The sequence below is a fragment of the Bubalus kerabau genome, chromosome 21 (genome assembly GCF_029407905.1).
Source record: "Bubalus kerabau isolate K-KA32 ecotype Philippines breed swamp buffalo chromosome 21, PCC_UOA_SB_1v2, whole genome shotgun sequence".
NCBI lineage: Eukaryota > Metazoa > Chordata > Mammalia > Artiodactyla > Bovidae > Bubalus > Bubalus kerabau.
The window spans coordinates 64,451,324-64,479,043 of record NC_073644.1 but is presented as its reverse complement, the minus strand read 5'-3'; the positions used below and the strand labels follow the sequence as shown (position 1 = coordinate 64,479,043).

The following is a 27,720-nucleotide window of genomic DNA, read 5'->3' as shown; positions in this document are numbered from 1 at the left end:
GTGGCTCAGTGGAAGAGAACCCACTTGCCAGTGCAGGAGATGCGCATTTGATTCCTGGGTCAGGAAGATCCCCTGGAGCAAGGAATGGCAACCCACTCCAATATTCCTGCCTGGGAAATCCCATGGACAGAGGAGCCTGGAGGGCTACAGTCCATACGGTCACACAGAGTCGGACACGACTGAAGCAACTTAGCATGCACATAAATATTTAAATATAAAATAAAAAGATAAAGAGACACTGGGTTGAGTGGAGCTCTGGGAAACTCATCTTGAAGTCTTGGCAGACCATCAGGCATGCGTAGGTTGAGTGTTTCTGTTGAGTGGTTTTGGAGGGAGCCAGTGGAGACTGGGGTCACCACCACGACCTTGGCACCCTGAATCTTCAGATGCTTTGCATATGACTCTCTGCCTTGTCCTCCTAACAGCAGCTTCCAGGACCAGGTTTTCCATAGAGAAAGGCATTTTCTCAGCCTCTTCTCCAAGCTTTTGATTACTGCGTATTTTCCTTAGTAGAGGGCTTTCTCTTTAAGATGCCATCTAATTCCAACTGAGAGGTTTTGGTTTTTTTCAAGTAAAGTCATGTCTGCCCTATAATTTTTTCAGCCCTATAAACATTTTATTTACTTTACCCTTGGGATTATAAGTGGACTTTGCCTATGACTTTTAGAATAGTGGGACATTAGGACCTTGGAGTTGGTGGAATCCACGCTCCCGTGTGGTGGAGGAGGAGACAGAGTGGGGCGGGGATCCCTGAGACCCCCAGCCGGGCTGTGCAGCGTTGAGGCTCCCGTGTCTCCCGCGTCCCATGCTCCTTCCAGTGCAACTCAGCTAGCATATTTTGAGCTTTCAGTATCCCAACAACCTCAGGTCTTCCGGCTACATTACCACATCCATTGTGCGCGTATGTGCATAACCCATGTGCATCTGCAGCAAATGTTTCTCTGTGCCACGTGGTCTGAGGACTGAACACACAGGCTTTAGAATTACATTAGCTGGACTTCCCTGGTGGTCCAGCGGCTAAGACTGTGTGCCCCTGATGGCGGGGACCCAGGTTCAATCCCTGGTCAAAGAAATAGACCCCACGTGCCGCATACACCTAAGACCTGGCATACCAGATAAATATTTTTAAAAGATAAATAGAAATTTTAAAAACAGAGCTACATTAGCTTGGTTTACGTCTCATCCTTACAACTTATTTGCTCTCTGGCTTGAGAAAGTCACTTACCTCCTCTGAGCCTCAGCTTTCTCATTTTCCGAACGGCTGTGAAGGGTTAGGCGAGCCAGCGCACACGGTTTCCAGCACAGTATCTGGCAGAAAAGAAGCCCTCAATAAATCGTAGCTGTTCTCCTGTCATTGCCTTCTAAAATATAAATTCACTCATGGCTCTGGGAATAAAATTGTTTGAATGAGAATTCCAAAGGCTTTTAAAGATGTAAGCCCTTTCCTGTAACTTGACTTCTTCCCGAGTCCTTCCGGAACACAGCGTGGTGTCATATACACACCCTGACGCAGGCTCCGGAAAGCAGAGCAGCCGGCTTCCCGGCCTGCAGGAGCCCAGCGAGAGCGCGCTTTGGGGGTCAGCTCTGCTCTTAAGAAATAAGGGATGGACACATCATTTGAAAAAAGACAGAAGATTCTGTTGGATCCAAGAAACCAACCTTACTCATTTGGGCTTTAGGGCTTTTCTGTTATGCTCTTGAGTTTTTTCATGCTTGACTAAGTTTGTTTTTTTCTTCCTTTTTCTTTACTTCTAAGTGACAGAATACCACTTCCAAGTTACAGGACTTTCAAATAGTTCCTCTGAACTATTTAACTATAGAAACTATTTAACTATAGAAACCTCTGAACCCAAAGGGGCAAAACTGGGCTGAACAGGAAGGAGCACCGGACTCCGCAGCGCCCGAAGGCGGGAAATGAATCACTGCGGCCCCCAACCCTCCTGGCGGCCTCCCCGGCCCGCTCCCCACACTCTAGTGCTCACACCTGGAGGAACCACTTTGAACTCTCCTAGCTGTTGCTTCTGGCAACCGCCTTCCCATTATTATATAATATGCTTATATGGTTTGCTCTTGATTTCTGCATCTTTGATGGTGTCAATTCTGTTATGATGGATCACTATTTTAAACTAAAGCACATTATTATGACTGTGAATATTACTTATTTTGCTCCAGACACTCCATCAGTCCTGCCATCTGTCTGTCTTTTATCTGACCGCAGTGATCTGCTGTTGTTTAGTCGTTCAGTAGCCTCTTTTCAGGCTCCAGGGACTAGCCTGCCAGGCTCCTCTCGCCATGGGATTTCCCAGGCAAGAATACAGGAGTGGGTGGTCATTCCCTTCTCTGGGGGATATTCCCAACCCAGGGATGGAACCCGGGTCTCCTGCATTGGCAGGGGGGGTCTTTACCACTGAGCCACCAGGAAAGCCCCAGCCTAGTGACCCAGCGTCTCAGATATTCTAAGGAGCCCCTTTACTTCAGGGTTTCCTCCCGGGACCGTCTGCCTCCTGCTCCGGGGGAGCTTGCCGCTCTTGTTTTCCGGAGACTTCTCTTCACCCTTCTCCTGGGTTGCATCCACCTTCCAGTATCTTAGTTCATTGTCTCTCTTGGTTTACCCCTTCATCTGTATGGAGCATAAATGTCACTCACTTGCTACGCCAAAACGAATGAGAGGTAGGGATTCTGAGTCCTAGGATGTCTGGAAACCTCTTTTGCCTCACACTTGAGCCAGTTTATCAGAGGGCCAGCCTCTAGATTGAACACATGTTTCTGAGGGTTTAAAACATATTACTCCCCTTTTTTCTGCTTATAATGTTGAATAGGGCCTCCCTGGTAGCTCAAATGGTAAAAAATCTGCCTGCAATGCAGGAGACAGGGGTTTGATCCCTGGGTGGGGAAGATTCCCTGGAGAACAGAATGGCATCCCACTCCAGTATTCTTGCCTGGAGAATCCCGTGGACAGAGAGCCCTGGCAGGCTACAGTCCATGGGGTTGCAGAGTCGGACAGGACTGAGCAACTGACGCTCAGTTGAAATGCTGGACGCCATGCTTTTGTTTTCCTGGAAAACTTTTAGAAATATCCCTTCACCTCTGCTCTTCACAGCAGCTACCTGGGCGTGGATCATTTCTGTGACGTTTATTTGGAGTTTCCTGGCAGCTGTGAGAGGCAGATCTGAATCTGAGCTGTATGCTACCTTACTGTAAGGTGGGCAGCGGCGAGGAAGAGAAACGCAGTGGCGTTTGGAAGCCCTGAGCTTAAATGGCGCAGTTGACCCAGCCCCTGGGCCGTGGACCGTCCCCTAACTTGTCTAGGCCTCAAGGTGCCCACCTGTGGAAAGGTGGGCATCTCACGAGGGAACACTTTGGCAAGGCAGTTTTCCTGGGCCTCAATTCTTAAACCAGATATGGAAACAGTCCCTGATGTTATTAGATTTCCTTGGGAAACACTATTGAGAGGGCTGAAGCCCGTGCTAGGCTTTTGAAAACACAGTTTTTGCAGTTGTTTTTTAAAATATTCATTTATTTATGACTGCGTTGGGTCTCCGTGGCAACACTCCAGTGTCTCCAGGCTTCGAGGCCCCCAGGCGTGTGAGATCTTGGTTCCCCTACCAAGGGTTGAACCCGCGTCTCCTACATTGAAAAGCAGATTTTAACCACTGCACCACTGGGGAAGTCCTTGAAAACACAGTTTTGAGAAATGAAGTGTCTTGTTTCCCTGTTTTCCACTTGCCCTGTGTCTACCCAGGTCTTCCTCTTAAGTGTCTCTGCTGGGCTTCTGTGACCAAGGAGGAGGCTGCCACGGAAGGCTGCTCAGTGGCCACGGGCTCTGGGGTCAAGGCCCTGGGTCTTTCACCCATATTATCTCAGGCCTGCTGTTTTAGAATTATACTCAAAACACAGGGTAGGTTGGTTACCCTGGGTGCTTGGGTTTTGAAATTTGTAAATGGCCTACTTGGTTCCAAGTCAATTTCTGTGTTGAGGTGAAGCTAATTAGAACTGAGCTGAAGATGGCATGAACACCTGGACACTCATTCCTTCAGGCCTGTTGCTTGTACCAGTCCAGTGATAGGTCTGACCTCTAACGGACAGTCCCTCCTGCTCACTCAGCGCTGGACAATGGACTCGGGACACGGAGGAGAGCGCCCCAGCAGCAGGACGAGGCACCCCAAGGACAGTCCCTCCTGCTCACTCAGCGCTGGACAAAGGCTGGACTCGGGACACCGTGCCTCTAACAGACAGTTCCTCCTGGTCATTCAGCGCTGGACAAAGGCTGGACTCAGGACACTGAGGAGAGCGCCCAGCAGCAGGACGAGGCCCTGTTCCTCCTGCTCACTCAGCGCTGGACAAAGGCTGGACTCGGGACACCGTGCCTCTAACAGACAGTTCCTCCTGGTCATTCAGCGCTGGACAAAGGCTGGACTCGGGACACTGAGGAGAGCGCCCAGCAGCAGGACGAGGCACTGTTCCTCCTGCTCACTCAGCGCTGGACAAAGGCTGGACTCGGGACACCGTGCCTCTAACAGACAGTTCCTCCTGGTCATTCAGCGCTGGACAAAGGCTGGACTCGGGATACTGAGCGCCCAGCAGCAGGATGAGGCACCCCAAGGATAGTTCCTCCTGCTCACTCAGGGCTGGACAAACGCTGGACTCAGGACACTGAGGAGAGTGCCCAGCAGCAGGACGAGGCACCATTCCTCCTGCTCACTCAGCGCTGGACAAAGGCTGGACTCGGGACACCATGCCTCTAACGGACAGTTCCTCCTGCTCATCAACGCTGGACAATGGACTCGGGACACTGAGGAGAGCGCCCAGCAGCAGGACGAGGCACCCCAAGGGGGGCTGTCACACCAGTGACTATGCCACGCTTTATCTAAAAGCTTGCACATTTTCTGGGATGGCCTGAGCCTGTATTTGATTCTTCTGTTTGGTTCCAGGTATTTGCTGAGGTTGTACCGGTGCTGGAAGTTGCTCAGTCACGTCCGACTCTTTGTGGCCCTGTGGACAGTAGCCCCTCAGGTTCCTCTGTCCGTGGAGTTCTCCAGGACATCTTGGAGAACATATTCTCCAAGAATACTGGAGTGGGTAACTATTCCCTTCTCCAGGGGATCTTCCCGAGCCAGGGAAGGAATCCAGGTCTCCTGCATTAAAGGAAGATTCTTTACCATCTGAACCACCAGGGAAGCCCAGATTGTATATGTATGTGCATAAATATCTTTTTCCCTCCAGCCTTGAACTTAAATATTAAAGATGACAACCTTATTATTGTTAGAAAGTGTAAGTAAAAGAAAATTCTCATTTTGTGCACCCAAGCAAAATGACTTCATCAATTTCTCCTTGACTTGCACAAAGGGAATTTGAAGTTAGAGTTCATGCTTTAGAAGGCATTATGTAAGATACTTTTTTTTTAATCCCACACTGCACATCAAACTGACTTTTTATTCAACCGTGAATGATATGGGGATAATTAAGATAAGCTTCTCGGAGAAGGCAATGGCACCCCACTCCAGTACTCTTGCCTGGAAAATCCCATGGATGGAGGAGCCTGGTAGGCTGCAGTCCATGGGGTCACTAGGACTTGGATACGACTGAGTGACTTCACTTTATTTTTTCACTTTCATGCATTGGAGAAGGAAATGGCAACCCACTCCAGTGTTCTTGCCTGGAGAATGCCAGGGACGGGGGAGCCTGGTGGGCTGCCGTCGATGGGGTCGCACAGAGTCGGACACGACTGAAGCGACTTAGCAGCAACAGCAGCAGATAAGCTTCTAAATTACTGTATGAAGACAAACGGAAACTTCACTTACAGAGTTAAAAGAGACATTTTCATAGTGTTTATTGCCAATGAATGCATTATATAATTGTTTGTCATTATAAGTATTGGCAGGCATTATGACCATACAGCACTTTTCAATTCACTCATTTTCCATAATATAGAGGAAATTGGTTCATCTAAACAGAACAAAACAAAAGAAAGAGAAAAAGGCTTGACTGTAGGTGTCCTCTGAAAGAATGATGTCCTTTTAGCGGCAACTTGCAGTAAAATTAGCCGATTCTCAGCTTGTTTCATGCTTTTTTTTCAGTTTCTTTCAAGGTCATTTCAGGTTTCATCTCTGATGAAGCTTAGCTTTACTATATCTGGGTGGGATGGAAAGGATTTGGGAGTGTGGGAGTAACTGGAATAAAAAGGCAACAGAGCAGGACAGAATCTGCTTAAAAGGCAGTAGGGTGACGATGCCTGGGGCCTGGCTACTCAAATACGGCCCAGACACCTACATCCCTCAGGGGGTCTCGTTAGGAATGCAGATTCTCTGGCCAACAGCCACGTGAAAAGACGCTCAATACTGCTACTCATCAGAGAAATGCAAATCGAAACCACAATGAGATATCACCTCACACCTGTCAGAATGGCCATCATCAAAAAGACCACAGACAACAAGCGCTGGTGAGGATGTGAAGAGAGAGCCCCGTGCACCGCTGGCGGGGTGCAGACCGGTCCAGCCACGGTGGAGGGCAGTATGGACGCTCCTCAAAAAGCTAAAAGTAGCACTCCCATGTGGCCCGGCTCCCACTCCTGGGGTAAAGTGAGGGTGCGAGTTGCTCGTCACGTCCGACTCTATGTACCCCACAGACTGCAGCACGCCAGTATATATTTCTGGAAAAAACAAAAACAATAATTCAACACCCCAATATTCATAGCAACATTACTTACAATAGCCAAGATATTGAAGCAATCTAAATGTTCATCAACAGATGAATGGATAAAGAAGATGTGGTGTATATATACACAACAGTCCAAAAAAAAGAAAAAGAAATTTTGCCATTTGCAACAACATGGATGGACTTGCAGGGTATTATGCTTAGTGAAATAAGTCAGAGAAAGACAAATACTGTATGACATCACATATGTGGAATCTGAAAAATATAACAAACTAGTGAATATAACAAAAAAAACAGATTCACAGAGAACAAACTAGTGGTTGCCAGTGAGAGAGAAAGGAGCAGGGGCAAGATAGGAGAAGGGGACGGAGAGCCCCGAACCACTAGCTCAGCTCAGCTCAGTCGCTCAGTCGGTTGCATCCAGCTCTTTGCGACCCCATGGACTGCAGCACGCCAGGCTTCCCTGCCCTTCACCAACTCCCGGAGCTTGGACATGAGCTCAAACTCCTGTCCATTGAGTCGGTGATGCCATCCAGCGATCTCATCCCCTGTCGGCCCCTTCTCCTCCCGCCTTCAATCTTTCTCAGCATCAGGGTCTTTTCCAGTGAGTCACTTTTTTGCATCAGGGAGCCAAAGTATTGAAGTTTCAGCTTCAGCGTCAGTCCTTCCAATGAACGTTCAGGACAGATTTCCTTTAGGATGCACTGGTTGGATCTCCTTGCTGTCCAAGGGACTCTCAAGAGTCTTCTCCAACACCACAGTTCAAAAGCATCAGTTCTTCTGCGCTCAGCTTTCTTTATGGTCCAACTCTCACATCCATACATGACTACTGGAAAAACTATAGCTTTGACTGTGCAGACCTTTGTAGGCAAAGTAATGTGTCTGCTTTTTAATATGCTATCTAGGTTGGTCATAGTATAAAGCAAATAACCTGCAAGGATATACTGTACAGCACATGGAAAATAGCCAATATTTTATAACTATAAATGGAATATAACCTTTAAAAATTGTGAATCACTATGTTGTACATTTGAAAGTTACAATTTTGTACATCAATTACACATCCAAAAAAAAAGTTTGAGGGCTTTCCTGGTGTCAGGACTTCCCAGGTGGCGCTAGTGGTAAAGAACCTGCCTGCCAATGCAGGAGACGTAAGAGACACAGGTTCCATCCCTGGGCGGTGAAGTTCCCCTGGAGAAGGAAATGGCACCCCACTCCAGTATTCTTGCCTGGAGAATCCCATGGACAGAGGAGCCTGGCAGGCTACAGACCACAGGGTTGCAAAGAGTTGGACACGACTGAGGCGACTTAGGACACACACACACACACACACTGGTGTCTCAGTGGTAAAGAATCTGCTGCCAATGTAGGAGACACAGGTTCAACCCCTGGTCTGGGAAGATCCCACATGCCGTGGAGCAACTAGGCCCATACGCCACGACTGATGGGCCTGCACTGTAGAGCCTGGGAGCCTCAAGTGCAGAGCTCACATCTGCAGCTACTGATGCCGTGTAACAAGAGACGTCACCGCAATGAGAAGCCCGTGAACCACAATTCAAAGCAACTCAAGAAAAGCCCGCACAGCAATGAAGACCCTAGAACAGCCAAGGATAAATAAATAAGATCATTTTTAAAAGTTTGAGCAGCACTGATTTAGATCAGAAGTCAACAAACAATAGCCATGGGCCAAACCCAGCCCATCCCCTATTTTTGTATGGCCCATTGTTAAGGAGGCTTTTTACCATTTTGAGTAGCTGAATATTTATTCAAAAAAGATTATTATTTTATGACATGTGAAAATTATAAGAAATTCACATTTCAACATCCATAAATAAAGTTTACTTGAAATGTTTTTTTTAAAAAAAGAATCTGCCATAAAGCCAAGGCAACAGTTAAATACACCATAAAATGAAAAAAAAAAACAACAATTCTTATGTAAAATTCATGGACTACATATTCAAATATAATTTTGTTATTGAAAAAACTTAGGAATAGACTCACAGACATAGGAAACAAACATGATTAACAAAGGGGAAAGGGTGGGAATGAATTAGGAGTTTGGGACTAATGGATACACACACCACTACATAGAAAATAGATAAATACACAAGGACCCACTGTGTTGTTTAGCACAGGGAGCTGTATTCAATACTTTGTAATAATCTATAATGAGAAAGAGTCGAAAATAATACATATATGTATAACTGAATCACCTCACTGTACACGAGAAACTAACACCACATTGCAAATCAGCTGTACTTCAATAAAAATAAATAAGTAAATTAAACAAAACGTAGGAATAGGAAGAAAAGAAATGCAGATTTTTGGGTGCCACCCAAACCTAATGAGTCAGAATCTGTGTTTTCACAAAACGATCATTAGCTAATAAGCAGCACTGCATTTTGCTTTCTGTTTGAGATCAGCTAATTCAAACGCTGAGCTTTAAGCCAACTTTTTCACTCTCCATTTTCACTTTCATCAAGAGGGTCTTTAGTTCCTCTTCACTTTCTGCCATAAGGGTGGTGTCATCTGCATATCTGAGGTTATTGATATTTCTCCTGGCAATCTTGATTCCAGCTTGTGTTTCTTCCAGCGCAGCGTTTCTCATGATGTACTCTGCATATAAGTTAAATAAGCAGGGTGACAATATACAGCCTTGACGTACTCCTTTTCCTATTTGGAACCAGTCTGTTGTTCCATGTCCAGTTCTAACTGTTGCTTCCTGACCTGCATACAGATTTCTCAAGAGGCAGGTCAGGTGGTCTGGTATTCCCATCTCTTTCAGAACTTTCCACAATTTATTGTGATCCACACAGCTCAACATTCAGAAAACGAAGATCATGGCATCCAGTCCCATCACTTCATGGCAAATAGATGGGGAAACAGTGGAAACAGTGTCAGACTTTATTTTTTGGGGCTACAAAATCACTGCAGATGGTGACTGCAGCCACTATGGAGAACAGTGTGGAGATTCCTTAAAAAACTGGGAATAGAACTGCCTTATGACCCAGCAATCCCACTGCTGGGCATACACCCTGAGGAAACCAGAAGGGAAAGAGACAAGTGTACCCCAATGTTCATCACAGCACTGTTTATAATAGCCAGGACATGGAAGCAACCTAGATGTCCATCAGCAGATGAATGGATAAGAAAGCTGTGGTACATATTCACAATGGAGTATTACTCAGCCATTAAAAAGAATACATTTGAATCAGTTCTAATGAGGTGGATGAAACTGGAGCCTATTATACAGAGTGAAGTAAGCCAGAAAGAAAAACACCAATACAGTATACTAACGCATATATATGGAATTTAGAAAGATGGTAACAATAACCCTGTGTACGAGACAGCAAAAGAGACACTGATGTATAGAACAGTCTTATGGACTCTGTGGGAGAGGGAGAGGGTGGGAAGATTTGGGAGAATGGCATTGAAACATGTATAATATCATGTATGAAACGAGTTGCTAATCCAGGTTCGATGCACGATACTGGATGCTTGGGGCTGGTGCACTGGGATGACCCAGAGGGATGGAATGGGGAGGGAGGAGGGAGGAGGGTTCAGGATGGGGAGCACATATATACCTGTGGCGGATTCATTTCGATGTTTGGCAAAACTAATACAATATTGTAAAGTTTAAAAATAAAATAAAATTAAACTAAAAAATAAATAAATAAATAAAAGACACTTACTCCTTGGAAGGAAAGTTGTGACCAACCTAGATAGCATATTCAAAAGCAGAGACATTACTTTGCCAACAAAGGTCCGGCTAGTCAAGGCTATGGTTTTTCCTGTGGTCATGTATGGATATGAGAGTTGGACTGTGAAGAAGGCTGAGTGCTGAAGAATTGATGCTTTTGAACTGTGGTGTTGGAGAAGACTCTTGAGAGTCCCTTGCAAGGAGATCCAACCAGTCCATTCTGAAGGTGATCAGCCCTGGGATTTCTTTGGAAGGAATGATGCTAAAGCTGAAACTCCAGTACTTTGGCCACCTCATGGGAAGAGTTGACTCACTGGAAAAGACTCTGATGCTGGGAGGGATTGGGGGCAGGAGGAGAAGGGGACGACAGAGGATGAGATGGCTGGATGGCATCACTGACTCGATGGACGTGAGTCTGAGTGAACTCCGGGAGTTGGTGATGGACAGGGAGGCCTGGCGTGCTGCCACTCATGGGGTCGCAAAGAGTCGGACACGACTGAGCGACTGAACTGCACTGAACTGAATTCAAACGTTTTATCAAAGAAGGAATGGCTTTATCTAAGCCACTGGCGGGCAACAAGATCGCTCGCTGTTGCTTGTAACACCCTCTAGCGAGCTGGCTCAGCTCTGCTTCACTGGTACTCACAGTACCCTTTCAAAGTCCTGATGCAGTCTATTCGTGTTTGTTTTCTTTTCTTCTGGATAAATATCGCTAGATTCTTGTTTCCCCTACCCCAAAACAACTTTGTCGATCCTCTCATACATATGTTCTATTTCATTAATTTCTTTTTAAATTTTTAATTAATTTTTTATTGGTGTTATCGTCGCTTTACGATGTTGTGTTAGTTTCTGTTGTGCAGCAAAGCGAATCGGCTGCACGTCTCTATACACACATGTCCCCTCTACCTTGGATTTCCTTCCCATGTATGTCATCATAAAGCATTGAGCGGAGTTCCCTGTGCTAAACCAGGAGCCCCTGGTGGCTCAGACGGTAAGGAGTCTGCCTGCAATGCGGGAGACCCAGGTTTGATCCCTGTGTCTGGAAGACCCAGGAAGATCCTGTGTTGGGAATTTCCCCTGGAGAAGGCAATGGCAACCCACTCTGGTATTCTTGCCTGGAGAATCCCATGGACATGGGCTGCAGCCCATGGGGTCGCAAAGAGTCGGACACGACTGAATGACTTACTTTCACTTTCTTTCAGGGTTCCCTGTGCTAGGGTCTCTTTAGCTATCTATTTTACACATGGTCAATCCCAATTCCCCAATCCACCCCACATTTGTTCTCTACATCGGTGTCTCCATTTCTGCTTTGCAAACAAGTTCATCTATACCATTTTTCTAGATTCCACATATACACATCAATACATGATATTTGTTTTCTATTTCATTCATTACTGTTTTACCTCTATTATCTTTATACTGTCTTTGGGTTTATGCTGCTATTTCTTCCCTCTAAATCTTTTTTTTTTTAATTTTATTTATTTATTTTTAATTGGAGGATAAATGCTTTATGATATTGTGTTGGTTTCTGTTCTAAAAGAACGTGAATCAGCCATAAGTATACATATATCCCCTTCCTCTAAGTCTTAAGTTGGCTCTTTTTCTTACTAAGTTTTAGATTTTATTTCCTAACAAAAACATCTGAATTTGTAAGTTGTTCTCTAAGCACCACTTAGCTGCATCTGGTACGTTTTGGTACATAATTTTATAATTTTTAGTTACTGTTTAGTTCTAAATATTTTCATTCTATTGTGATCTTTAAGATTTTACTTATTTTTATTTTTGGCTGTGCTGGATCTTCATGGCTGCGCAGGCTTCTCCCTAGCTGCAGCGAGCAGGGGCCACCCTCTAGCCGTGGTAGCAGGCTGCTCACTCTGGCGGCTCCTCTTACGGGGGCGCAGGCTGCTCCCCGGCTGCAGCGAGCAGGGGCCACCCTCTAGCCGTGGTAGCAGGCCTCTCACTCTGGCGGCTCCTCTTACGGGGGCGCAGGCTGCTCCCCGGCTGCAGCGAGCAGGGGCCACCCTCTAGCCGTGGTAGCAGGCTTCTCACTCTGGCGGCTTCTCTTACGGGGGCGCATGTATTCTGCAAGTGCAATTTTCGTTGGCCTTTCTTTATGAAAACTCACATCCGGGATGGAGATGATATTCGCAACAGAACTAGTTCTATTAGAAACAGGTGCCCTTGGAGGTTTTGAAATGCCCTGGAAACGAAGTAGCAGGGTTTCTGAAGACGCGTCACTACTGCAATGGAAAGTCTGAACTAATTCTCGATGTCAAACAACAAGGGGGGCGTGTTAAAGTGGAACGATGGTGTGGGCTGCTTTCAACTCTTAGCAAGCTCAAGACTACTTTTCTAAAGCAATAAATGTTTTGCAATCCCCCTTTGTTATCCTGAAATGAAATTCACAAGCAGTATACCTAGGTAAGTGCTTTTTTTTCCTTAAAAAGGGATAGAATGGCCTGACTATAATATTAAACAAGTCAAATAGGATAAAAATCCTAAGCATTTTTAATCCATTCATGTCCAATGGGGAAAACAAAACACTCTAGGTATTTCAAACAGAAGTAAGTTAATCCAGGGAACTGGTTATAAAGGTTTGGGAAGGGCTGAAGAGCAGAGGAAGCCAGGCTGGTCCAGGGTTAGGAGCGACATGGAGTCACCAACCCCTGGAACTGGAGAAGCAGGAGTGGAGAGAGCAACGCGGGGCCTCCCGTGGCCAGGCCGCTGCGGCCGCCACCACGCGCAGCACGCCGCCCGGAGCCCGGGGAAAACACCGGCTTCTGGGTTAGGAGCCACATGGAGTCACCACGCCCCGGAACTGAAGAAGCAGGAGGGAAGAGAGAGATGCGGGGCCTCGGTGGCCAGCGCTGTGGCCGCCACCACGCGCAGCATGCAGCCCGGAGCCTGGGGAAACACCAGCTCCTTTCGCTCCTATTCCAGCCTCCCCAGTGTTTCCCACTGGCAGACGCTCAATGCAGCCAGATGGGGAGGAATCTGGAAGATATAACTTGGAGGTTTCCGACCCCAGAGATGGAGAGCAGGGCTTGGAAGGGGCTACAGAGCTGACAGATAACAGTTGCAACTTGCAAATTTTTAGGCGCAGCTACATTTGAAGATATAATGAAGAAACCAGATGCTCGAATCTGCTTTTAAGTAAGTTGGACTTAATAGACGCAAGATAAGGCACCACTATGTTTGTGGACACTTTGTGCATCTGACTCTGCGAGTAAGAGGCTGATACACGTGTTTCCGGGTACTGTGTATACATGCTGAGCTGCTTCCCATGGACTCGACCCGCCAGGCTCCTCTGTCCATGGGATTCTCCAGGCGAGAATACTGGAGTGGGATGTCATGCTCTCATGCCCTCCTCCAGAGGATCTTCCTGACTCGGGGGGGCGGACTCCCACTCCAGTATTCTCGCCTGGAGAATCATGGCAGAGGAGCCTGGGGTCGTAGTCCCTGGGAAGCAGCTCAGCATGTATACACCAGTACCGGAAACACGTGTATCAGCCATCATACCAGACACGACTCAGATGCTGGGAGCGGCTTTCCTATTGCTGATGAGGCTTTCCAAACGCTGCAGTTGAAAACTCATAGTAAAAAGTATAAACAAAACCAAACTCATTAGTTGCATTGCTGTAAAATTCAGTGTATACTAAAACCAGGCCGAAAAGCTTTGTGGTTATACGTGAAAAGGAGTTGGGCTGAAATCATTTTAAGATTTTTTTCCCATTGTTGTAAATATCCACCAGGACATTCAAATTTTGAGCTGGACTAAGCTTTGCGGGACACCTCATTTCTGGTCTCTTGCCTTCTAAGTGCCAGCTACACATCGCTCCCCAGCTCTCTGCAATCCCACGGACTGTGACAGCTGAAAACGCCCCCACTGGCCTCTAGTCCTCTCCTAAGTGGCAGTACCGCTCCTCTTAAGACCACCGAGGCAGCTGGAAGCTTCTGACACGGAAACATCATGAGCTACTGAATGAAAAGGAGTTCCTAGAACAGTATTACAGGATGACAGAGGATGAGATGGTTGGATGGCATCATCAACTCAATGGACATGAGTCTGAGCAAACTCCAGGAGATGGTGAAGGACATGGAAGCCTGGCGTGCTGCAGTCCATGAGGTCGCAAAGAGTCAGACACGACTGAGCAACTGAACCACAAATTACAGAATGACTGTCTTTGATTATTTTAGAAAGTGTTTATACATACATATGAGAAAAGATTCAGCATATAGAAATCAAAGTGTTTAACAACAGTTATCTCTGAGGTTGGAATTTGAGGAATAATTTTTTTCTTTTATCTTGTTTAGTCGCTCAGTCATGTCTGACTCTGTGACCCCATAGACTGCAGCACGCCAGGCCTCCCTTGCCATCACCAACTCCTGGAGCTTGCTCAAACTCATGTCCATTGAGTCGGTGATGCCATCCAGCCATCTCAGCCTCTGTCATCCCCTTCTCTTCCTGCCTTCAATCTTTCCCAACATCAAAGTCTTTTCCAATGAGTTGGCTCTTTGCATCAGGTGGCCAAAGTATTGGAGTTTCAGCTTCAGCATCAGTCCTTCCAATAAATATTCAGGATTTTACAATTTTCTTCTTGGGAAATTGTAAAATGCATTCAACAACAATAAAACCGAAAACCAGCAGGTCAGGCCAGGCACACATATGAGCGAGGAGCCTTCTTGGCTCAGAGGACCAGTCAGCCGTCAAGTCTGTCAATAATGGCTGGCGGCTTGACACAGATACCTGTTACAAGCATTTGCTCAAACTCTGGTCCTCCCAGAAACGCTACCTCCTTCTTGCACACAAACTATTCTTTGATGCTCACGGAGCCTCCAGGATAGTGAGCAGGGCCTGTCCTTGGACAGGTGCCACTGGTCCAAATTAGGTCATGCTGTATTATACTGTTGGCTTTATAGCACAGGGTTTTCCTTAAGAATCCGAGCCCCCGCTGAACTAAGCACTTTGTGTTGTACAAACTATTCATCCTCATGCCTGCACCATGAATCTCAGGTATAAATCCCCTAATGGAGAGACCCAGTCCCAGTCTCAGACAACCACTTCCCTCCACGGGCCAAGCCACGGCGGCAGCACCAGTGAGATGCCTCGAGGCAGGCGGGTTGCAGGCTGGATGTTAGTGGCAAGCCTGTCACCGGGGCCCTACCAGGACACCAGGAAGGATGGTGGGATGGGAACACCCATGGGGTGCTGTTGGCAGGTAGCCCGTTGGGATTCAACCGAACGCACGGTCTCCAAACCCAGCCCCCAGCCCCCAAGACCTCTGCCTTGCATGGGGCCTGGCGTGTGGATCACCGGGCGGGCTCTACCTGACGCACACACACCCCCTAGGCCTGAACGACTGGGCCAAGACCAGGGATGGTTTCCAGATGTGGGCCTCGCATGGGGGCCAGCCATCAGGAGGCTGCTTATTTGAACAAAAACTGTAAGTACTCAAAGAGCCCCAAGGTCCAAAGAAGGCTGCCAAGACCTGGCGAGCAGATGAGTGCAGAGCGGACCTTAATTTACGGCTCCAGGAGAGGAAGAACCTGGGTTTTGTGGGCCACATTGACGCGTGCGAAGCTGGAGTGTCTGCTCTTACAGGACAGGTGACGGCTTCATTCATGGCATTAAAATCAGGGTCTGAGACTCCAGCAAGAGTGGAATTCTGGGCTGAGGACAGGCTTCTGTTTACGACACCCCATCTCTTGACCCCACACCCCTTTACACACCATCCTGTAACCCGTATTCTCTGGAAGTATTTTCGAAACACAGAATTTTACAGCTTTTCAACATGGTGGCTGCTTTAGTGCACCGTGCCCCGTGGACACACTTTCTTCTGCTCATAACCACGTGGCTGGAGAATCTCCCTCAAGAGGAGAAACCGAAACGAAGAGATGCCATTAGCCACCGTCTCTGGAAGAGGCCAGGGATTTGGCTGCGACCCGGAGCTAAATCTTTCACTTCCAGGAGAGGAGAAATTTGCTCCTCTGCCCGAGCTGCCACAGGCTGAACTGTGTTGCCTTCCAAATCCGTCTGTTGAAGTCCTAGCCCCCGGCACCTCAGGAGATTGTATTTGGAAAGGGGTAATTAAATTAAAATGAAGTGATGAGGGTGGGCCCTGATTCAATTCAACAAGTGTCCTCCTAAGAAGAGATAAGGATGTCGACGCACACAGAAGGAAGACCCTGTGAAGACACGGGGAGGGGCTTCCCTGGCGGCTCAGTGGTAAAGGATCCGCCTGCCAACGCAGGAGACATGGGTTCGATTCGATCCCTGGTCCGGGAAGAGCCCACGTGCCTCGGGGCAACGAAGCCCGAGCACCACAACTACTCAGCCTGAAAGCCAGAACGCAGGAGATGCAACTACCGAAGTCCGTGCCCGCACTCTGCAACAAGAGAGGAGCCCCCGCCCGCCTCGACTGAAGAAAAGCCCAAGCAGCAACAAAGACTCGGCACAGCCAGAAATGGATAAATAATTAAAAAAAAAAAAAAAAAGACACAGGGAGAAGACAGTCATCCTCAGGCCAAGGAGAAGGGCCCTGGAAGGAACCAGCCTGCCACACCTTCAGCCGGGCCTTCCAGCTGCAAGGAAAGTGACGTAGTGAACTTCTGTTGTTGAAGTCACCCGGCCTGCGGCTCTCTGTTCTGGAAGACAGCAAACGACTAAGACGGTGAGGGGAAGGGGGCATGCCTGGCGAGCGCTGGGGGCCGTGAGCTTGCTGACTCGAGGCCAGCATGCAGCGCGGCCGGGGGGTGCGATGCGGAGCCCTGGGTGCAGGCCTGAGCCCGAGGACTCCGCCATCGTCCCCGTGTGCGTCATGACCCTGCCACTGCCATAACGTTCCGGTCAGGGTCGCTCCCTAGCTCGGGCTCCATGTGGGCCTTAAGGACAAGGTCCCCGCTGAGGACAGAGGAGTGGGGGGCGCTTCCTTGGGCCCTGAGGACAGTGGTGCCCTGGGGCAAGTACAGACCCAGGAAGGGGCAGGGGCGCGTGCCCACTGACAGGGCAGCCTCCCTGGGGTCTCAAGAACAGCTTGTGGGTGGCTGAGGAGTACCCGTGTCCTTTGGCACGCTGCTGCCTGTCTGTTCCATTCCTGGGCGGATCACATGCAGAATCTATATTTTACCATCTGTGATACCTTGGGGAAGTTACTGAAACATTCGGGTCCTGTTTTGGGGGTACGAAACAAGGATAAGTGTCCTTTCACAGAGTTAAGGATTCAGTGAGATGATGCATACAAAGACTTGGCATTTTCTCTTACTTCTGGAGTACCTTCTGTGTGCCGGGTACCGTTCTATGATTTGAGGATATAATAGAAAACTAGAGTAAAAAACACCTCCACCCTCATAGGACTTCTACTGTGGAGAAGGAGAAACTATGAAGGGAACAAATGTGGAAAGTGACATGGACGGAAGGACTGGTGCCCAGGCACCCAGTCCAGGGGAGGCGAGGGGGCACCCGAGTGCGGGCCCATGGTTCCGGCCGTGTGAGCACCGCACAGACTGGACTCTGGCAAGGCTGACACTTCAGGGAGAAGAGGCTGGAAAATCTCTGCTCGTTGGCCCAGGAAATGACTAGGAAGTGTATGCCTGGGGTATGCATTTCCCAAATGAGGGGAAAATGCCTCCTGGTTGAAAACAAAATGAGTTTGGAAGTTCCTCAAAGTATTATAAACAGACTTGGTAGGAGACCCAGCAATTGCATTCTGAGGTACCGACTCCAGAACTGAAAACAGGGCTCAGGTCCAGTGTTCACGGCAGCACTGGTGAGAGGAGGAAGCAATCCAGTGGTCCGTCAGCAGGTGAGTGGGTACGCAAAAGGTGGGCCATGAGTACAATGATTATTAGTGAGCAAGTGTACAACAGAACACTACTGAACATGTGCACAACGGGATCTTACTGAACCTTCACAAGGAATGAAATTCTGATACACAGTAGATGTGGCTGAACCTCGAGCACATTATTATGCTATATGAAATAAGCCAGACACAGAAAGACAACTCGAGTACAATTCCACGCACACGAGGTACGCAGAACAGTCAAATGCACGGGCAGCAAGTACACAGGGGTTACCAGGGTCTAGGGGAGGAAGAATGGGGAGTTATCGCTGAATGAGAATGGAGTTGCTGCTTGGGCTGATGGAAAAGTTCTGTAAGTAGGTCATGGTAATGGTTGTCGAGTATCGTGAATCCTGAAAGCCACTGTACTGCGCACTGGGAAATAGAACAATATGGTAAGTTTTATGTTATGCACTTTTTACCATAACAAGAACAAGAGAAATAAGTAAAAACGAAGCGATTTGCCCCAGATCTTAGAGCTAGGGCGGTTTCAGATGCTGAACTTGGAACCCTGGGATCCAGTTCCCTGGCCCAGCTTTCTCCAGAAATAGGAAGTGAAAGTGTTAGTCGCTCAGTTGTGTCCAAGTCTTTACAGCTCCATGGACTGCAGCCTGCCAGGCTCCTCTGTTCATGGAAATAGAAACCACCCTCTTAACAGCGGCCAGCACTTACAGCCGCGGCAGTGGTATCGAAGTCGCTCGGTTTTCTCCCTCTATTCCTTCTTAACTGTCTTTTCCTGTCCTCCCTTTCAATCTCTTCTGAGGTGTGCAGTAGTCATTAAGTGATTAGGGCCATGGACAGAGGAGCCTGGTAGGCTACAGCCAATGGGATCGCAAAGAGTCATACACGACTGAGCAACTTCACTTTCACTTTCAGTCATTAAATGAGGGCTTCCCAGGAGGTTCAGTGGTAAAGAATGTGCCTGCCAATGCAGGATCTCCTGGAGGAGGGCATGGCAACCCGCTGCAGTATTCTTGCCTGGATAATCCTGTGGACAGAGGAGCCTGGCGGGCTAAAATCCATAGGGTTGCAGAAGAGTTGGATACAACTGAGTGCCTAAACATCAGCAGCAGTCACTGACTGAGACCACCCTGTGTACTGACTAGGAGCCTGCACCCTGGAATCGGGCTGCCTGAGTTCAGATTCCAGCTCGGTCACATCCTGGGCGGGTAGTTTGGGGCAAGTCTCTTAAATTCTGTTCTTCGGTGTCCCCACCCATAAGGACTCTAAGCCTGGCATTGTTAGGGCTAAGTGCGTGTTTCCACTGTTAATGCCACAGGGCTAAAAGAGCTGCCTCAGAGGGAGGCACTCTGGCCAGCGCAGAAGCTTGTTGGGCTCTTAAACCCCTTCTGCACGATTCTTACAGCCCCAGGACTCCTAGAATGCTGCATCTGAGGCAAGAAGAACAGCCAAGATGGACATCCTTACTTACTCAGGGACATCCAAAGACCTCCCAGTTCCTGTCCCAGTTTCAGGACACAGTTCATAAACTGCTAGGCTGCAATGAGAGTGAAACTGTCAGTCGCTCAGTCGTGTCCAATCCCTTGCGACCCCATGGACTGTAGCCTGCCAGGTTCCTCTGTCCATGGGATTTTCCAGGTAAGAACACTGGAATGGGTTGCCATTCCATTCTCCAGGGGATCTTCCCAACCCAGGGGTCGAACCAGGGTCTCCTGCATTGCAGGCAGATTCTTTACCGTCTGAGCCACCAGGGAAGTCCTAGGCTGTGATAAGTGCCATTTAAACACCAACACAACATTGAAAAGCAATTTTCCTCCATTAAAAAAAATAAACAAAAAAATTTTTTAAAAAGTATAAATTAAAAATTGATCTGCTGCAGATCTGCAGCCTGATAAATGGTGGACTTTGACAATAAAAGTGAAACCACTCTATTGCTAACAAGACAAAACAAAACTGTGACGTGTACACAGAAGAGTCCACCCACGCTGGGAAGCACATCGCCTTCCATTGTCAGTGCTGCCCCCTCTGGGCGGTCGGAGAACTGCAGCGCAGGTCACACACCGTGTGGGCCGCGGGTGCTGCAGGCTCAGGCCTGACCGTATTATGTTTCCCCGACATGAGCCCGCTCCCGGTTCTGTTCCCTCTGTTCTCGCTAAATGGATTTGTGAGATACTTACAGTGCTCCTGTTCCCATGAAATGAGGCTTAAAGAAAAGAAAAGAAGAAAGGCAGCCAGCCCCTGAGAACCCAAGGAGCTGCCGGGCAGTCTGGGCCCTGGGGCCTGCCAGGGGCTCCTGGAGGCCTGGGAGTGCTCCCCCCTGGAGGCTTGGGAGTGCTCCCCCCGGAGGACATCGCTGTCCCATCACTGTCCCTGGTTCGCCAGCCTGCGACTTGATGTCTAGAAGGCCCGGCGATGAGACCAGTATGTTCCAGTCCACTCTTTAAGGGCTTCCTGGGTAGCTCAGTGGTAAAGAACCCGCCGGCAATGCTGGAGACACAGGGGACAGGTTCTGTCCTTGGATCCGGAAGATCCCCTGGAGGAGGGCATGGCACCCCACTCCAGTGTTGTCACCTGGAGAACCCCACGGGCAGAGGAGCCTGGCAGGCCACAGCCCACGCGATCGCCTAGAGCTGGACACCACTGAGCTCGCACACTGTTTAAACTTTTGCATGGAAAGGAAAAAAACCACTGTAGGCTAATTTTTTCTGAATGACAAATGTAAAAAAAAAAAATCTTGCAGTTCATATGATAAAACAGGGATGCTGCTGCTAAGTCTCTTCAGTCGTGTCCGACTCTGTGCAACCCCATAGACGGCAGCCCACCAGGCTCCCCCATCCCTGGGATTCTCCAGGCAAGAACACTGGAGTGGGTTGCCATTTCCTTCTCCAGTGCATGAAAGTGAAGAGTGAAAGTGAAGTCGCTCAGTCGTGTCCGACTCCTAGCGACCCCGTGGACTGCAACCCACCAGGCTCCTCTGCCCATGGGATTCTCCAGGCAAGAGTACTGGAGTAGGGTGCCATGATAAAAGTTCCTAATACAAAAAAAGAGCACCTAGAAATAAGGTGAAAGAAAGAGAAAGAATCCAGTAAAAAATGTGGGCATCATGGACAGAAAGCACCCCTGAAACACGTTTTCATCCACTGCACTGGCAAAAATCTTATTTTTTAATACCAGCTCTGTCAGCTGGTCTGTGGAGAGACAGCCACTGTGGAATGTTGCTGGTGGGATGTGAACTGGTATTTCCATTATGGAGGGGATTGTGTCTCATCCATCAAAAATTACAAGTACGTGGGGAATTCCCTGGTGGTCCAGTGGTTAGGACTCTGTGCTTTCACTGCTGAGGGCCTGGGTTCAATCCCTGGTCGGGGAGCTGAGATCTCGCAAGCTGTGTGGTGCGGCCAAAAAAAAAAAAATTACAAATGCATGATCCCTTTTCTGAGATTGCACCCTGTGGCCTCAGGCAGGCATAGAAGAGGACGCACGCAGGAGAGTGCTCACTGCAACCTGCCTGCGATGGGAAACTGCAACCAGCAGGGGGCTCCTCCCAGACCAGGCCTCCCGGGGGTGGACGCTTCCCCGACGAGACAAGAGGGGGCGTGTCCTCGGCTCGGATGTGAAAGCGCTCAAACAAGCGAGCTTCAGGACAGTGCGTAGGACTTGCCACTTTGTGTAGCAAAAGTGGTGGAAGATACGAGTTTATGTTTGCATTCTCTTGGCTTTGCAAGGCAAATCTGAAGGGATTTAGGGAAAAGCTACCAAAAGAGCTTATGTGTTAGGTGGGGAGTCTGGATGGATGGGGTAAGGCTTGGAGACAGACTCTCCATCTTCCCCTTTCTGTATTGACTGCTGAAAGGAAGAAAGGGCTTCCAATTCAGACTTAGCTAAGTATATCCTTATAAGGGGGTAGGGCAGATTCGCCTATATCATACCGGGAGAATAAACACTCCAACATTTTTGAAATGGACTATTCTGAAATAGTTCAACATTTCTCAAGTGTGAAGATTCGCCTATATCACAACGGGAGAATAAGCAGTCCAACAATTCTGAAGTTATGCACAAAAAATTTCACTGGAAGTATCTTGGCTGTATGTTGTTCACAGGGGAAAACTACAAGTTTTTGGAAGATGGACATGTTAACTGTCCTGAGGATGGGCTGAATTAACTGTGGTTGAGTCACAAGATAGAACAGTAAAAGCTAATTAAAATAACGAAGTACAGCTGACCCTGAGCAACTGGGGGTGATGGGTGCTATCCCACTTCCTGCAATGGAAAGTCTGCATATAACTTCATGGTTGATCCTCCTATTCATGGTTCTACATCCGGGGATTCAACAGACCATGGATCTTGCAGTACTGTAGTACATATTTTTTGAAAAAAATCCATGAAGTTCAAATCTGTGCAGTTCAAGGGTCAACTGTATATGTATTGACGTGTCTTTGAATGGAGAAGTTGGTCATTGAATGGAAAAGCAGATTACATATTTGTATGATCTGATGTAATATTTGTAAAAATGTAGACATAGATATAAATAAATTATTTGAGAATAATACACCAAAATGTCATCAGTGGTTATAGCTACATAGTAGGGCATGATCAATTTAAATGTTTATTTTTTACTTATCTAACTTTTTAAATACTATGAATCAATACTGGAATTAAATTAATTTAAAATAATCTTCCCAATATATGTGTAATTTTAAATCCTGGGATCATTACTATATATCCTGTTATGGAACCTGCTTTTTCAGCTTGAGCATTCATTAAATGCTAATGCTGGGAAACTGAGGGCAGGAGGAGAAGGGGACGACAGAGGATGAGATGGTTGGATGGCATCACTGACTCAGGGGACATGAGCTTGCACAAACTCCGGGAGACGGTGAAGGACAGGGAAGCCTGGTGTGTGGCTGGAGTCGAAAACAGTCGGACACGACTTAGCGACTGAGCAACAGGACACATGTCAAGGGAACTGCGTGGTGGGGCTAAAAGTTTTATGTCTGTTTGTTTTATTTTTTTCTCATTTGGATCTTCTGAGTTTTCTACTGTCGACATTTAGCAATTTATGCACTTAAGAAATAAACAATTTTTAAAAGAAATAGTTGGTGGCTTTCAAAGCTCTTTTGGGGCAGTCTGCGCACAATTTATGGGAAAGCAGGCAGGGCACGATAACTCCATGTGGAGAAACAGACACTGAGGTTAGGAGGTTTGCTGGGAGATTCTAGGCCATCAGAGTGAAGCTGGGTCTGGACTCCAGTTTCTAACACATGGCTCATTCTGCCTGCTATGCACATTCCCAGAGTCCTCCCAGACATCTAAAAGGCTTGGTCTCAGTTCCTGCTCCACTAGGGAAAGCGTACAAGGTCGTCTGCGATGCCCAGTGAAAATGCACAAGAGGAGGGGCTCCCCGACACGAGGGAGCATCCCTCAGGAGATGCTCGGTTCAGGGCCCTGTGATGAACTACAATGACATTCTCAAGAATCCTCTTCCCACTTTTCCCTGAATAGGCTTACCACTGCATGTGGGCAGATTCACAAATATTTCTAGAGGAAGTGATTTCCATTAAAAGAAAAGAAAAGGTATCCCCAGTTACATATTTTTTTTAAAAAAATGTTATTAAAGGGTAAACTAATATTTTTACCTCTGGATTTCGATGCTTAGGTAGTTAGCTCAGAGGCACTTGATCACTTGGATGGTTGCCATAAGTGAGTGGATAGATGGAAAGATAATTATTTGAGATGCATTAGTTGAAAGAGGGAAGGAAGAAAAAGGAAGGTAGGCAGGCAGGAAAGGTTGGGGGAGGCTGCTTGGCTTGGTTGGAGAGATGAACCGAAAATGGCTGGGATGGAAGAAAGATGGTTGGCTCCCAAGCGGGAGGGATGTGATGGAGCAGTGGGTTGGTGGATATAAGGATAGACTGATGGATGGATAGAATAAATAGATAAAGCTGAAATTGATACTGAAGTATAACGAGACTCTCATTCAAGTACTGGGGCCTGGCATAATTCATAATTCTCTCCTGTGGCGCTGGTTTAGTCGCTCAGTCATGTCCAACTCTTACAGTCCCCTGGACTGGAGCCCACCAGGCTCCTCTGTCCATGGGATTTCCCAGGCAAGAATACTGGGGTGGGTTGCCATTTCCGCCTCCAGGGGATCTTTCTGATCCAAGGATCGAACTCACGTCTTTTGCATTGCAGATGGATTCTTTACTGCTGAACCACCAGGGAAGCACCAACTGTCTTCTAGGAAGGATGGAGATTTCACAGATTCATATACGAGTCTCTAACAGCTGCCAAGGTGGACGCAGGGCTCTCCACTGGGACCCATCCTCCTCACAACCGTAAAACGGCAGAGAGAGTAAGAAGAGGCTGAAAAGAGAACATGCAAGAGGTAGCATCTTTGTTTTAGGGGAGGTAGTGAACTGAAGAAGGAGAAGGAAATGGCAACCCACTCCAGTGTTCTTGCCTGGAGAACCCCAGGGACAGGGGAGCCTGGTGGGCTGCCGTCTATGGGGTCGCACAGAGTCGGACACGACTGAAGCGACTCAGCAGCAGTGAACTGAAACCCCCTTGCGGATAATGAACGTCCAAGCTATTAGAGACTTTGTAGAATACTGGGCATTTAAGATAAAATTGTAGAGCACAGAAGGGAACAAAAGAAGAGAGCGGGGTCATGGAAACCATTCAGTGGCATGGGACAGGCAACCCCGCCGCGGGTGCGGCCAAGGCTAAATGGCAGTGAGTAATGCCGCCTGCTCTGGTGTTCTTCCTGTCACTCCCCAGAGCTTTTTTTTCCATTTTATTTTAAGAGTGCCAAAAGGTGTGTTTCTAATTTTATTCTTCTCCAGTTCTTTTTATAGTACTCAAACCTGGGCGAATGTCAGGAATATAAAGGCGCGTCATTTTTTGGAGTTTAAGTCAGCCAGGAGTTGAGGCATCCTGAATTCCCTGCTCCTTTGCATCACCTGCTGTTTGCGGTGCCGGCTGCACCCGCGTGGTCTTCCGAGTGCGCATCTGCTCGCTGACGGCCTGCCAGGCCACTAGCAAAGCTGGCGGACAGGCACACACTCGGGTGTTTTTTTTTTTTAGATTCTGTCCCTGTAATGAGAGCAAAGCCCCAGGCTTCCTGCAACCCCTCCCAAGGTTTGCAAGAGGACCAGGAGGTGGCAGGGTTCCTTCAGACAAGGCCAGTGAGCAGCAGGACGCTCCGAAGCACCTTTCTGGCCCCGAGAAAGGTTCTTGGCCGGGTCTTTGTGCTGCCTGTGAAAGAAGCGTGCTCTCCTGCAGGCTTGGAATCAAGGCGCAATAGCAGATGCTGCCCGAGCCCGTCCACACCCTTGTCCTTCCCCTTCGGCCGTGACAGGCTGGAATTCCAATGGCCAGGACCTTGTCCTGTGGCCCAAAGACTTTCTCTTGACCTGGAGCCCCCGCCTGGCAACCGGTGCAGCAGGCCACAGTGCCCAGGAACGGATGCCTCTGGAACAGCCTCCCGACAGGGCGGGACAAGGGGTGGTGTATGAGCGCCCTGGCTCCCTTACCCCCAAGACAGGACACTCTCAGAGGCACATTCCACACTGGCTTCCAGAGCTTTCTGAGCAGGTATAAGCTTCAGTCACCCACGGCGGCAGCCGGTTTGATATCACGTGCTTAGCTGTCTTTCCTTTCCTGTCCTGTGTCCCCATGCCCCTGCCAGCGTCTCCTGGGATCATCTTCCAAATAAACTGCTCCATCTGGAGTCTCTGTCTTAGGGTCAGACTCAGAGAGATCCCAAAGATGGGCGCCCACCTAAGCCAGTGGGAGACTGCTGTGGAGGATGGAGGGATCGGTGACAGATTCCCTGCCAAAACCAGAAGTGCGGCTCCTTCTGGAGCCTGAGCTGTAGCACAGGACTTGGAGGCCCCGTGATGCACTTTGGGGTCCTCCGGCCTCCGTCCCAGGAGGGGTGAGTTGACAGAGAACCCCAGCCCGAGATGTAAGTGGACAGAGGCTGAGTGGCACTGGCGCAGTGGCGCCACAGGAGGGCGCCCACGTGCTCCTGCCCTCATCCATGCGCCCTCCTCACCTGCCCCTCCTCCCTGTGAGCTCGCAGGTGGACGGGTCATGAGAAACGGAGCACAAGAGCAGCAGGGGAAGCAGAAGGCTTCTCTGTATCCTGCTCCTTTCCTTTAGATCCAACTTACGCTTTTTCTCTGAAGTATATTTAATAGTGTATTTTTTACAGAGGATCTGCTAGGGGTAAACTTTCCACTTTCGGCTTCTCTGGTGGCTTAGTGGGAAAGAGTCCGCCTGTCAGTGCAGGAGACACGGGTTTGATCCCTGATCAGGGAGGATCCCACACGCCGAGGAGCAGCTAAGCCCATTCGCCACGGCTACTGAGCCTGTGCCCTAGAGCCGGGAGCCACGGCTACTGAAGTCTGCACGCCCTGGAACCTGTGCTTCCAAACAAGAGAAGCCACCGCAGTGAGAAGCCTGCACAGCGATGAAAACCCAGCACAGATAAAAATAAATAAATAAAACTATTTTTATAAACTTTCCACTCTTATTTAATTGAAGCTGTCTTTATGGTATCCTTGCTCTTGAATAACCCTTTGGCTAGGTTTTGGAGCCTGCCTTGGTACTTACCTTCTGTCAGCACGTGCCTTTACTTCTGACTTCTCTTGTGGAGAAGGCTGTTTTCAGTTGGGCTGTGTTGCTTTGTAGGCAAGCCCGTTTTGTTTTTTAATCTCTGGCTTCTTTATCAAGAGAGATTTAATCTCTTTTCCCTCTCTGGTGTTCTGCAATTTTATTTTCATCTGTAGGTGTGCCTATATTTTTACTTATATTACTCAGGATTCCCTACCACTTGAGTATGAAGGATCATGTCTTCCGTTAATTCTTTAAAAAACAAACAAACAAAAAAGAACTCAGCCAGTATCTCTCTGAGGATTGCCACTGTCTCATTTTTTCTCTTCCAGCTTAAAATTCCTATCAAGGATATGACAGTTCATGTTATTCTATCCTTCATGCCTCTTAAGCTCTCTTTAATATTTTCAATCTCCCCTTGGCTCCCTCTTCCAATTTACAAACTTTTCCTTTAGCTGTGTCTAAGCTGCTGCTTAACCCTATCCACTGAGTGTTTTATTTAAATAATCCTATTTTTCATTTCTACAAGTTCTATTTGGCTCTTCTTCGAATCTATCTGGTCATATCTATCTCCATTTATTACTTGCTCATCTGTGGTTTATATTTTAAATGCATTACTCCATGCTTTCTGAATATTCTATTACCTAAAAGCTACAATGTTTGCTGTGGACACTTAACTCTTGATGACTGTGTCCTCTAGCATTTTATAATTATTCATCTTTACTGTAAGCTTGTCTTCCACAGGGAGGATCACGTTTTGTTCTCTGCGAGAATCCTGTGCGATGTGGAACACAGCAGCGTCCCTGCAAAGTGGTTTTGGTTTTGCTGTTGCCAGCTGCTTGCGGGGAGCCGGAGCAGCTAAAAGTGACTACGTCGATACAGCCTCTCGGGTCCGTTTTCCTCAGTTGAGCCTTGGAACCTCCTCTTCTGCTTGCATAGACCCCCAGACAC

General features: G+C 48.0%; 1 non-coding gene across 1 annotated transcript; it reads left to right on the top strand.

Annotated features, from left to right (window-relative positions):
• Positions 1–21,450: 21,450 nt before the first annotated feature.
• On the top strand, positions 21,451–21,523 carry TRNAE-UUC (transfer RNA glutamic acid (anticodon UUC)). The gene has a single exon. It is a non-coding gene; the product is annotated as a tRNA-Glu (tRNA).
• The last annotated feature ends 6,197 nt before the right edge of the window (positions 21,524–27,720 follow it).